A 12,170-nucleotide genomic window follows, 5' to 3' on the forward strand; every position below is an offset into this window, starting at 1 on the left:
GCACTCTGCCAAGGGTGACTGAGTGAGACTCCGCCTCAAATAAATAGATAAATAAAGCTCATGGATCACCCTAAAAGGCCCTACATGGTGTAGGGAAGAAGAGTCATTTTCAGGAGACCTAGTTATTGAAATAGGCAGCAAGTGAGTTGAAACTCTTAACTCATTACTTATGAAAGGCTCTGGGCAAAATCATGAAGTTTACAAGGTTGTCCTTTGAACACCTTCCTCAGATGCTGGTGTGCCTCTCCCAGTGCAGCTCCAGCTCCTCCCAGCATCTGGACTTTGATGCAGTGTGGACTATGCCTGCTCAAGCTGTGAGTACCACACTACTGCCTGTGGTCTACATATAAAACTTTCTTACTCCTCAGCCCTTCCAGCGTGGGGATGACGGTGATTCAGTTTCTCACACACTTTACATGAAACACACACTTTATCAAAAATAAAGAACAAATACAGTGAATGCTTCTTATAGTGTTTAACTTGATGCCTTCACCAGACACCATAATACTCTACCTCAATAATTCAGAATCTTCCTACACACACATCCCAAATTCCATTCCCCACACAAATTCTAATGAGGAAAAAATTCATACTGAACTTTCTTATCAGTGACATTTTTATAGGTTAGATTTTTGTCACAAACCTTAAGGGGAAATATTTTTGCCTTAAGGCAAATAATTAACAATTTTTAAAACATGGGACGTCTTAAAATATGCTTTTGAATATCATTCTATTGCCAAGGGCGTCACTTCACAGAGACTGAGAATGCCTGGGCTGGCTCAAACAATAGTTTGCCAACAGGTAGATTCAATTCCGACCTGCCCATCCCTTGAACATAACCCCAATTGCTCTATCTGCTAAACTCCTAGAGACCCTTCAGTTAGAGAGGGTAGCAGCAGGTGTTCAAAACTGTATGCACTCCAGGAACACCTCTATTATAAACATTCTTATCCTACTCCTTTTCAAAAACCAGTGGATAAGCCATTTATGTTCTGTGTCTGGACCAGGTTAAGCAAAGCCCCAAGACTTTCAGCAGATTGAAGGGTGAATAGGTGTGGTCAGGCTCTGAACTATACCCTGGCACCACACACAGGAAGAATCAAGTTTACCCCTCATAGGTGGGCCTGACTTGTATAATATGCATTTAAGCCAAATCCAGACATCCTGTTTAAACAGAAGAGTGACTTTCAGATGAATGATGGATTAGGAGATGAAAAAATATGTGCAAAGCAGGTGATTCTTAGAGTTAAGATTGTCAGCAAATTATGTAAGCAAGCCTCGGGATTCAATCACTAGGTTGGGGTCTGGATCAGAGTCTAGTTATAAAGGAGGGATTAGAAGGAATAAGTTATGTCCTCCACCTAAAGGAAACTGAGACAACAGGGAAATCAAAAGTCCATGCCATGGAGAAGGAAAAGCTACTGAAGAGACAGATCCAAAATTCCCTGAATCCAATTAAATCCAAGTAAATTAGCAAATGTTTATGGAGTCTATGGAGAAGGAATAAGAGCAAGAACAGGGGGTAAAAGAAGGCTTTTAGAGACTTTTTATCCTTTAAATGATAGTAACCCATTTAGGAAAGCAGGATATAAATAGCACAAAATGTTAAAAAAAAAAACACAAAAATATCATTTATTATTAAGGCAAAGTGCTAAGAAATGTTACAAGCCAGAACATGCTTAAAAGGTTTGGTTTTGAGCCAAAAGAGAATTTTCAAATTGAACCATTAGTTTGTTAACATTATTACTAATAATAACTAGAAGTTGCAACAAATTGATTATGAAAACAATTTTGTTTTATGTTACCAGGCAATCCACCATGTATTTTATAGCATTTTGGGTTTGTTTTTTTTTTTAAATCAGGCATCTTGCTATGCATGTAACAAGAGACACTTCCCTTCTTCCTCTTTCCTCTCACAATAACTTTTATCCAGAGTTTTTCTGGAGTAGGTCATGGCAAGAACTTCTTACCCCTGTTCCCATTCCCCAGGGCTGGGTATGGACAGTTGGCACTGATGTTTTGGCAGGGATGTGCCCTGCTAGGCTCATATTGCCTGGCTCACTTTGGTTGCATCTCCAAGACAGTATCTTAGTCCAGTGGAAATCCATCAATTGTCTAGTGACTAAATTTCCATAGTATCCAGTGACTCATAGGAATGCCTCTGCTACCTATTCAGTTACAATGACCTCTTTTAAGCTTAGATACAGTCCTTGTTTCTTATGTAAATAGGTTTGTATCTTATCATGCCAACAAACCAGATTTGTTCACCAATAAATTAGCTGCATTGTCTGTGAACATACCATTTTCATGAGAATGAAATAGATGCAGTTCTAACAGATGGCTCAACAAGGAGGGGTATTTCTTCTCTCTACTTTCATTCTTCTCTCCTTTTCTCAAGTCTCTAAAGAAAAATTGACTTAATAGCCATATAACTACCTGTTAATGTGTCAAAGTCTCACATGGGCAATGGATTGTAAAGAAACACCTAATTTCCTTTCCTTTTTCTTTCCATAGATAGTTACAATGAAATAGCCTATGTTGTGAACATTGCATTTTAATGATTTTTAATATGCAGAATCCTTTTGGAGAGTTTTAAAAATCATCCTTTTAATTACAGAAATCAGCTTGAAGCAAAGGATTTGAAAAGCTTTGCCAAAGAGGAAAAAAAATAGTGTTCCAGAAAAAGCCAAAGTAAAGTGTTTTGACTTTATTTTTCATCTGTTAAACTCATGGCAGTCCTATGCTAGCAATTACCATCTTTCAAGTCAAAACTTTTAAGAATCACTACATATTGGCTAATCAACACCATTGTGCAATTCACTAAGAAAGATTTAAAGCTTAAGTAAAAAGGAAAAAAAAATCAGGCAGCTTGGATAAGCTCCCAAAGATCAGTCCTTATCTGAAAAAATTGATAGAATCAGAGTAGAGTGTAATGTCATGATTACCCAGGGCCATTTCTTCATCTAAGCCATTTTCCCAATATTGAACTTTGAATAAAATTAATTCAATTTGAAGAGATCACTTTCTGATCTTTTCAACAGGATGTTTTACAGGTGTCCATGAGATTATCTCTCTTAGAATCAAAAATAAGAGGGTTTCAACTCCCAAATACTGAAATCAGGGTTAGAAAACACGTTTTTAAAAGAAAAATTAGTCATCTAGTTGGAACAGTCAAGCAGTGAGGTTCTTGAACCATTGCTACATTTTATTTTTCCCTGACATTCGTTTCCTTATGTTAGAACATGTTTACATTAGGACTTGTTAATTCACCAAGAGATTTTGGCCAGTCATTCCTAACTGAGAACATTTCCTCAAAGATGTACTATTCACTTTGACCTTGAACAAGAAGAAAAAAAATGACAATTCAGAGATGCATAATAGATTGTTTTTGTTATTAAGCTTAAGGAAAAATACTTTGAATCATACTCTCATAATGTTTATGCAATATTCTGACTTCTTGGCTGTATCCCAAGAAAGGTGACTGCATAGGATCGTAGAACATCAACTCTCTTGTTTTGTCTCATTATGACTAATGCTTACCCCCATCCTTTGCTCTAAATTATGAATTTGGAAGTAAGTTTGAGTACTGCTAGACTCAAATTAATTAGCATGAGGTAGATCTTACGTTGTTTTCCTAATTTAACAGTAGCTTCCATTTTTTCTATTAAATTCACAACTAGCATTAAGAAACTAGTCAAATTCTGCTCCTTACTGGCTGTGTGACCTTAGAAAAGTCACTGGACTTCCATGGGCCTCATTCAACATCTTCATGTGTAAAATTGGGCAGGCGACCATGACAAGAATGCAGGAGATGCAAATTTATGCCTCAAGGGAGTGATCCTCCAAAGGAAGTTTGCAACTATAAATGGTGATACCATTGGGCAGAATTGTGAGATAATTTGAGAAGGGGGAGAAATACTGGGTGAGAAAAAATCAAGAGGCTTTGGAAATGGAAAGAGGAGTTAGGATTTTGACTACCAGTCCCTTAGGATGTGATCCCAAACCTTGTAAGCTCCAATTTTGGAAACATAAGCACACAGTGGCTTTGTGAGCAAAATCCTAAAGAAGCACCCTAGCCAAGGTCTAAGCAGCTATAAAATATCAAGGAAAATCCAGAGACCAAGAAGTGATTCAAATCAAGGACTTATCTGCTTTTGGTGTTATTCTCTGGTCTTTGCCTACAGACTAGAAAGAAGAGGGGATTTCGAAGAAGAATGGAATACACTGTGGAAACCTAACCACAGGCCAACCTGAGATAAAGAACTGAGTTTTGTGACTCACAGAAGACAAGACATCCTGGGGGCAGGCATGGTTGGAGAAGGAAACATTGAGTGTTCCACGCAGCCTGAAGAAGTATGTGGGCTTCAAGTCCTTGTGAGTCGTGGTTACAGCCAGTGTGGGCAACAAAGATGAACAGTAAGTTTAGAGTGTCAATTCCTGCCTATCTTAGTTGTTTGAAAGGAGCGTCTAGTCACCTGCCCCATACCTCTCTATAATTGGTGAATATTGGCTTCTCGGGATGCCCAGAGCTCTCACTTCTAAAAACACCAGTGAAGGTAGTTTGTTTGTCTGTTGACGTGTTTGTTTTTGATAGTCTGTTCTAGAGAACTAAAAGTAAAGGGGAATAATAGAAATATGTTCACAGTGTCTGGCCATTTTGCCACAGTAGCATAGGCATGGGATCCAAGATAATCTAGTAAGTATGAAGATAAGGTGCCCTCTTATAATTGTGCCCTGCCCCCAAAAGGTGTACCACACCCCTTGTCCTCCCCACCCTCTCCCTCCTTCCCTTTCTCAGCTCTCCCCATACCCCACCCCCTACTAGGTACTAGGACATTAATTGCCCTTGTATCAGATTTGAATACATAGGATTCTTATTTTTCCATTCTGGTGATGCTTTACTAAGAATAATGTGTTCCACATCAATCCAGGTTAATACAAAGGATGTAAAGTCCCCATCTTTTTAGGTGGCTGAACAGTATTCCATGGTATACATATACCACAGTTTGTCAATCCATTTCTGGGTTGGTGAGCATTTAGGCTGCTTCCACATTTTGGTGATTGTAAATTGAGCTGCAATAAACAGTCTAGTGCAAGTGTCCCTGTGATAAAAGGATTTTTTTTTCTTCTGGGTAGATGCCCAGTAAGAAGGGCATTGCAGGCTCGAATGGGAGGTCTAGCTTGAGTTCTTTGACGGTTCTCCATACTTCCTTCTAAAAAGGTTGTATTAGTTTGCAGTCCCACCAGCAGTGCAAAAGTGTTCCCTTCTCTCCACATCCACACCAGCATCTGCAGTTTTGAGACATTGTGATGCAGGCCATTGTCACTGGGGTTATGAATCTTGAAATTTTGCTGAGAATATGGAGATGAACAGGCTCTATTTTTCTCCTGAATGCAAATTAGGGCTTCAGGCAGCCATTGTGGAAGGACAAGATGAGCAGCAGAGTGACAATAGAACTGACTTTTGTAGAGAAGACTTACTACAATATATATCATCACAAACAGGGAAAGTTTGACCTCTTCTTTTCTGATTCAACCCTTTATTTCTTTCTCTAGCCTGATTGCTCTGGCTAGGACTTCTGCTGCTTATTAAAATAGAAGTGGTGACAGAGGGCACCCTTGTTCTGTTTCAGTTCTTAGGGAGAATGCTTTCAACTTTTGCCTGTTTAGTATAATGTTGGCTGTGGGTTTCTCAAAAATGGCTTTTAAAATTTTGAAATATGTTCTTTCTATGCCTAATTTGTCAAGGGTTTTTATCATGAAGGGGTACTAGATTTTGTCAATGCTTTTTCTCTATCTATTGAGATGATCCATGATCTTTATTTTTACTTCTGTTTGTGTAATGAGTCACATTTATTGATTTGCCTATATTAAGTCATCTTTGCATCCCTGGAATGAAACCCACTTGATCATGGTGAATTATTTTTTTGACATGATGACAAATTCAGGAAACTCATATTTAGTTGAGAATTTTTGCACCTCTGTTCATAGGGGATATTGGTCTATAGTTTTCTTTTTGTGTATATGTCCTTTCCTGAGTTTAGCATCAAATTGATATTGGCTTCATAGAATAAGTTAGAGAGAATTCACTCTTTCTGACTGTTTTAGAATAGTCAATATGATCTTTTATCTGGAAAACTCTAAAGATGACACCCAAGGCTCCTAGGACTGATAAATTAATTTAGCAAAGTCTCAGGTTGCAAAATCAATATGCACAAATCAGTAGTATTTGAGTAAATAAAGAACAGTCAATCTGAAAGTCAAATAAGTAACTCAAAAATCATTCACAGTAGCTGAAAAGAAAGTGAAATACCTAGGAATGTACATAACCAGGGAGGTGAAAGATCTCAACAAGGAGAACTACAAAATATTGATGAAAGAAATCATAGGTAACACAAACAGATGGGAAAACATCCCATGCCAATGGATCAAAGGAATCAACATTGTTAAAACCTGCATACCGCCCAAAGTGATTTACAGATTCAATGCCATTCCCATCAAAATGCCAACATCACTTTTCACAGATCTAGAAAAACTAACCATAAACTGTATGTGGAACAGAAAAGGAGCCCAAGCAAAAAGAACAGATGTGGAGTCACCACATTATCTGACTTCAAATTATACTAACAAGGTGATAGTATCTAAAACAGCATGCTTGTATAAAGGTAGAGACCAGTGAAACAGAATGGAGAACCCCAAAACAATAAAGCTATGAGCACTGATTTTTGACAAAGCAGAAAACAAAACCATATAGTAGGAAGATGCCTAATTCAATAAATGGTGCAAGGAAAATTGCTGAAGAATAAAACAAGATCCCTTATCTTTGTCAGGTACAAAAATGAACTTACAATGGATTACAGACATAAAAGTAAGACATAAATCACAAAAATTGTAAAAGAAATGTAAAAACACAAATCAAAACTCTTCTAGACATCAGTCTATGCAGAGAAATTATGACTAAGACCACAAATGCAAATAAAGCAGTAACAACAATAAATAAATGGGACTCAAATACACTATAAAAGTTCCTGCACAGCAAGGGAAATGATCAACAGATTAAAAGACCACCTACAGACTAGGAGAAAATATTCTCAAACTATACATCCAACAAAGATCTAATATCCAGAATCCAAAATGAACTCAAACAAATCAGCAAGAAAAAAAAAAACATTAAAAAGTGGGAAAAAAACACAAATTGAATTTTTCTAGAAGAAAATAGACAAATGGATAATAAACATATGAAAAAATGTTTAACATCACTAATCACCAGGGAAATGCAAATTAAAACTATATAGAGATACCACTTTCCCCCATCAGAATGGACATTATTTAAAAAGTCAAAATGCAATAGATGTTGGTGTGAATGTGATGAAAAAGGAACACTTACACACTGTTAGAGGGGCTGTAAATTAGTACGACCTCTATGGTAAACAGTCTGGAAATTCCTCAAAGGACTAAAAGCAGACCTATCATTCAATTCAGCAATCCCATTGCTGGGTAACTACTAAAAGGAAAAGCAGTCCCTATATCAAAAAGACAACTGCACTCAAATGCTCATTCCAACACAATTCACAATTGCAAAGTTATAGAATTAATTTAAGTGCCCATCCATTTATGAAGGGATAAAAGAACTGTGGTATATATATATATATATGTATACCACAGAGTACTACTCAGCCATAAACAGGAATGAAATAACGTCTTTTGCAGCCAATTGGATGGAACGGTAGAACATTATCCTAAGTGAAGTGTTTTTAGGAATGGAAAAATGAACACCACATTTTCTCAGTAATAAACACAAGCTAAATGATGCATACACACGGCCATGTAGCGGTCATCAGAAACTCAGAAGGTGGAGAGGGGTAAGGAATAAAAAGCGACCTGTCAAGTACAAAGTACACTACTCTGATGACGGGCACACACAATTCAGCCATATAACAAAACACTTGTATCCCTTTAATAGTTTAAAATTAAAAAAAAAAATTGAAAACCAGCAGGAAGGACGTCCTGCGGTGTTCAGAGCCTTCTCTGGAACGAGCAGTTACATGAGCCAGCGGATTTCCTCTTTCTCCAACTTTTTCTTGTCTTTTCCTTGAGCTCTTTAGATTGGGCTTTCCATTGTTTGCAAGCAAAGATTATTTTAATGGTGAGACAGTTGTTCTCTCTAGCCGGAGCTCTGGGATCCCACATCTGCCATCGACTTGCCAGGGAACCCACGCTCTCTCTGTGGGACACAGTGTGCTCGTATCTGAAATATGAAGATGGGACTAGGATGCCTTTGCAATTATTTCCATATCTAAAGGATCGTGGTGTCAAACTCCTATCAAAGTCTAGTAAACTAATTCTACATGCTACCCCGAGAGTAAAATTGGTGGGGAGGAGGAAAGAAAAGCGGGGGGCAGAACGGCATGGAATAAAAGATTTCTAGAGTAAACATAGGTTTTAGAGCTTCAGTAATCTGTGATCTTGAAATGCATCTTACCACTCAGGAAAGAAATACTTTGCTAAGTGATGGAAAATGTGACCACAGTCACATAGAATTGCTGGTCATCTAAACCTGTGAGCACAACAATCACAGGGACAATCCGAGATATGAAACAAAGAGTCAGCCTCCGGGAGAAAAATTAAAGCTTGCCTGGAAATTAAGGATCATCGAAACAAAGTCATCTACCGACTGACTTGTTTTCTTCTGCTTCTCTGTGGTGTCTTCTGAAGTGACTCAGCGTTTATGTTATTAATTCCATGAGAATTGTTGTCAGAGAATATTGAAATTGCTTGCTTAGCTCCTTTCCCTAAACCCCCCACCCAGGAGCGTGCCTGGAAATATTTAAAGCCCAGGACAGATAATCCAATTGTCTTGTTACTTCAATGTGAATTTGTGCAGTGAAATCATGCTGCAGTTCACATAACGCCAGATGTGTTGTTTGAAATCAATCTTGGAGGAGACTTCATCCATGTGAATGAAGATCAAACCCTGAGTTGGCATCACCATCCTGTATGATCTGAGAGATGGCCAATGTCTACAGCCTTTCCCAGAACCACAGGTGACGGGCATCCAGGCCATCCTCTCTGCTCCCTGCCATGTCACTGTCTTCCATGCTTCCTGCGTAGCTCTCTTATAAAGCCACAGAAGAAATTAGAGTTGCTTCTCTTTTTGGAATAGCACCTCCCCTTTCTTTGGACCACAGTCATTATGATTTTCTCTTCCGGCAGGCCTTCCTGGACTTACCAGATAATTATTACTAATTCCATTAGGCACCCTTCCCCCAGTTGGCCCTGTAATCCCCACTCAACCTAGCACGTTCCTCTATATTTAATAATACCCTCCCATATGGTTAACATGAGACACTGCTATTCTTTGATGTCAATTCAGAATGCACTTTTTGTTATAAAACCAGGAGAATTTTACCCTACCAACTGGCAATCTCAACGTGTCTGCTGGGGGCTAGGTGGGTTTAACATATGAATACGCCACAGTGGTAACCAAAGTCAAAGTCATAGTTGCTTTGTATTTCATTTTTACAAACCCGATAAATTTGATTTAAGCCCCTTGTGACCTCTGTACAAGGGTCTATTTTTGCATCTATTTTTGAAATGCAAATAACTTGATACTTTGTCAGGTATTTAGAAACACAGCTTCATGAACCACAGCGCAAACTGGATAGGTGACCGACGCCATTATAATTATGATTGTCATTTAAATGTCAAATAATCATTATTTAAAAATCACTCAGACACACATTTATTGAGAACCTTCTCTATGCAGAGAACAGGGATGAGCATTGTGAAAGGCACAGGGATAAGTTCGCTCTATCTTTGTCTTTCAGAAGTTTATAGAGCAGCGCTGACATCTTCCAGGGACTTTCAGTGCAAAAAAAAATAATAACAAGATTCTGGCTAAAGAGAATAAAGACCATTCCAAAGATATAAGCAGTGTGCTTTGGGTACACAGAGGAGGGGTGGTTCATTTTTTCAGAGGAACTGTATACAGGCTTCTCAGGGGCATTGGAAAATGGAGCAGAAGCAAGGACATTTCACAGACCAAGGGAAACAAATGAACAAACGCTGCCCACTTAGAAACCCTGCTTCCCATTGTGGTTTTTGCCTCTCATGTGATGATGACACTCTCTTGGAACAATAAACTATAAATACCCACAATTTTATTCCATCCTGAGGTAGCAGAGATCATGGCAGGAGGTTGAAGCTTCACATAAAAATGAATAGCATCTCATCCGTTTTTAAGTTACAATTGGTCAAAGAAATTATTTTCGATGCACATGAATGGGACTGCCTTGAGGCCAGGAGCTAGGTACATTCCTCCCCATGACACGCAAGTCAAGTCAGTAGAGTACCTTAATAGGGCTAGCGTGGCACCCAGAGCCTGCCTACCTCAACAATCTCACCTTCAGACAATTCCCAGGAAAATATTATGTTCTCAAAGCCCCACACCCTTGAACTTGAGTGCTGTGGTTTTTCACAGTTCTGCTTTGTTGATGTTCTCTGTCTTAGAATCCAGGCTTCTTTCCCTTTGCCCTCCCCGTGGCCAGATACTTATCATAAGTTAGGACTCATCCCTTTGGGAAGCTTTCAGTGGCATGCCCTTGGGGAATTAGCATACCAAGAGACATCTGCCTAGATTATTCAGGCAATAGAGAGTAGTGTAGCCTTTGTGATACTTAGTTTATTGATACATATCACCCAGTAGGCCATGCAATTTTTGCAGAGTACACATGTGTGCTATTTTTATTTGTTTATTGGTGCTTTCTGAGAAATTATAAGTGCCTGGCATATTTGGCCCCATTCTCTTTTCTTATTCACAATAGTCACCACTCACTACAGAGAGCATAGACAGCATCACCACAGTATTTCTTTTTTGTTTTTGAGACAGAGTCTTACTCTGTTGCCCAGGCTAGAGTGCCTTGGCATCAGCCTAGCTCATAGCAACCTTAAACTCCTAGGTTCAAGCCATCCTCCTGCCTCAGCCTCCCAGGTAGCTGGGACTATATGCACCTGCCACAATGCTTAGCTACTTTTTCTATTTTTAGTAGAGACAGGATCTCACTCTTGCTCAGGCTGATCTTGAACTCCCGGTCTCAAGCAATCCTCTTACCTGGGCCTCTCAAAGTGCTAGGACAACAGGCATGAGCCACTATACCTGGCCAGCACATGATTTCTTCCTGAGCCCTTTCTCAAAATGCTCCTCACCCCAATTCTCTAGGCAGATGCTGTAAATCACTCACAGTTGGTGATGCACAAATCCACACGTCCCCTTTGCCTTGAGGAGACTCTAAATCCTCATGTGAGTCGTTATGTAGCAAAGAGCACTCCTGTTTCCCTGATGCCACACCTAGGGCTGGTGTAATAAGTGCTTACCGTGTTCAGGCTACCTTGCTAGGTCACTTACATACATTACCTGTGAGATTCTTGCAAGAAGATGCTTGTGTTATGTATAATTTCTTTACTTTCCCTTAATGAGGAAACACCTGCAGATGAGGTTAAGCACTTGTTTAAGGCCAGTGCTAGTGAGCCTGGGTTAGGATCCCAGGGCTTGACTCCCAGGTCTAGGCATCCTCCACTGCCTACGAGAAGTTTGGTGCATTGTGCTGTTTCCTCTTAAGCAGCCTTTTTTTTCTTTTCTGCCACACATTGGAGGAATAAGAGTCATCTTGGGCCACATAATAAATACACAGACACTGAGGAAAGCTGATAAGCAAAAGAAAAAGTCTGTATACTTTTGGCAATGTCTGATACCACAGATCAGCAAAACAGCCCTCCAGTAAAATGTATATGTGGCCTGCAGGCCACAGGCTGGACACCCCTGCCTCTAAAACGATAGCTTCTAGTCACTCATACTCCACAAAGCCCATCGCGGCACCTCCCGCAGCTGCCTGCCGGCTCCTAATTGGCTGATCCCACGTCCCATGTGAGAGCAAAGGGACGCACCTGTCTGCTCGGCAAGAGCAGGTCGGGAGGGCGCAGAGCGGCCTCCCGGAGCAGGTGTATGCCCATGGGCGGAATACGCACCAGGGTCTCGGCAACTCTGTGCAGAACTGACGTTTCCCTCGCCCTTTTCTGATCATGTTTTCTTCACTGTTCCTTATCTACCTGAAACAGTAGCTGCCCTCCCTGCTCACACGCTCTCTTCTGTCACACACAGGTGGATGGGTTAT

The sequence above is a fragment of the Otolemur garnettii genome, unplaced genomic scaffold (assembly GCF_000181295.1).
Source record: "Otolemur garnettii isolate 467f Iridium unplaced genomic scaffold, OtoGar3 scaffold00102, whole genome shotgun sequence".
NCBI lineage: Eukaryota > Metazoa > Chordata > Mammalia > Primates > Galagidae > Otolemur > Otolemur garnettii.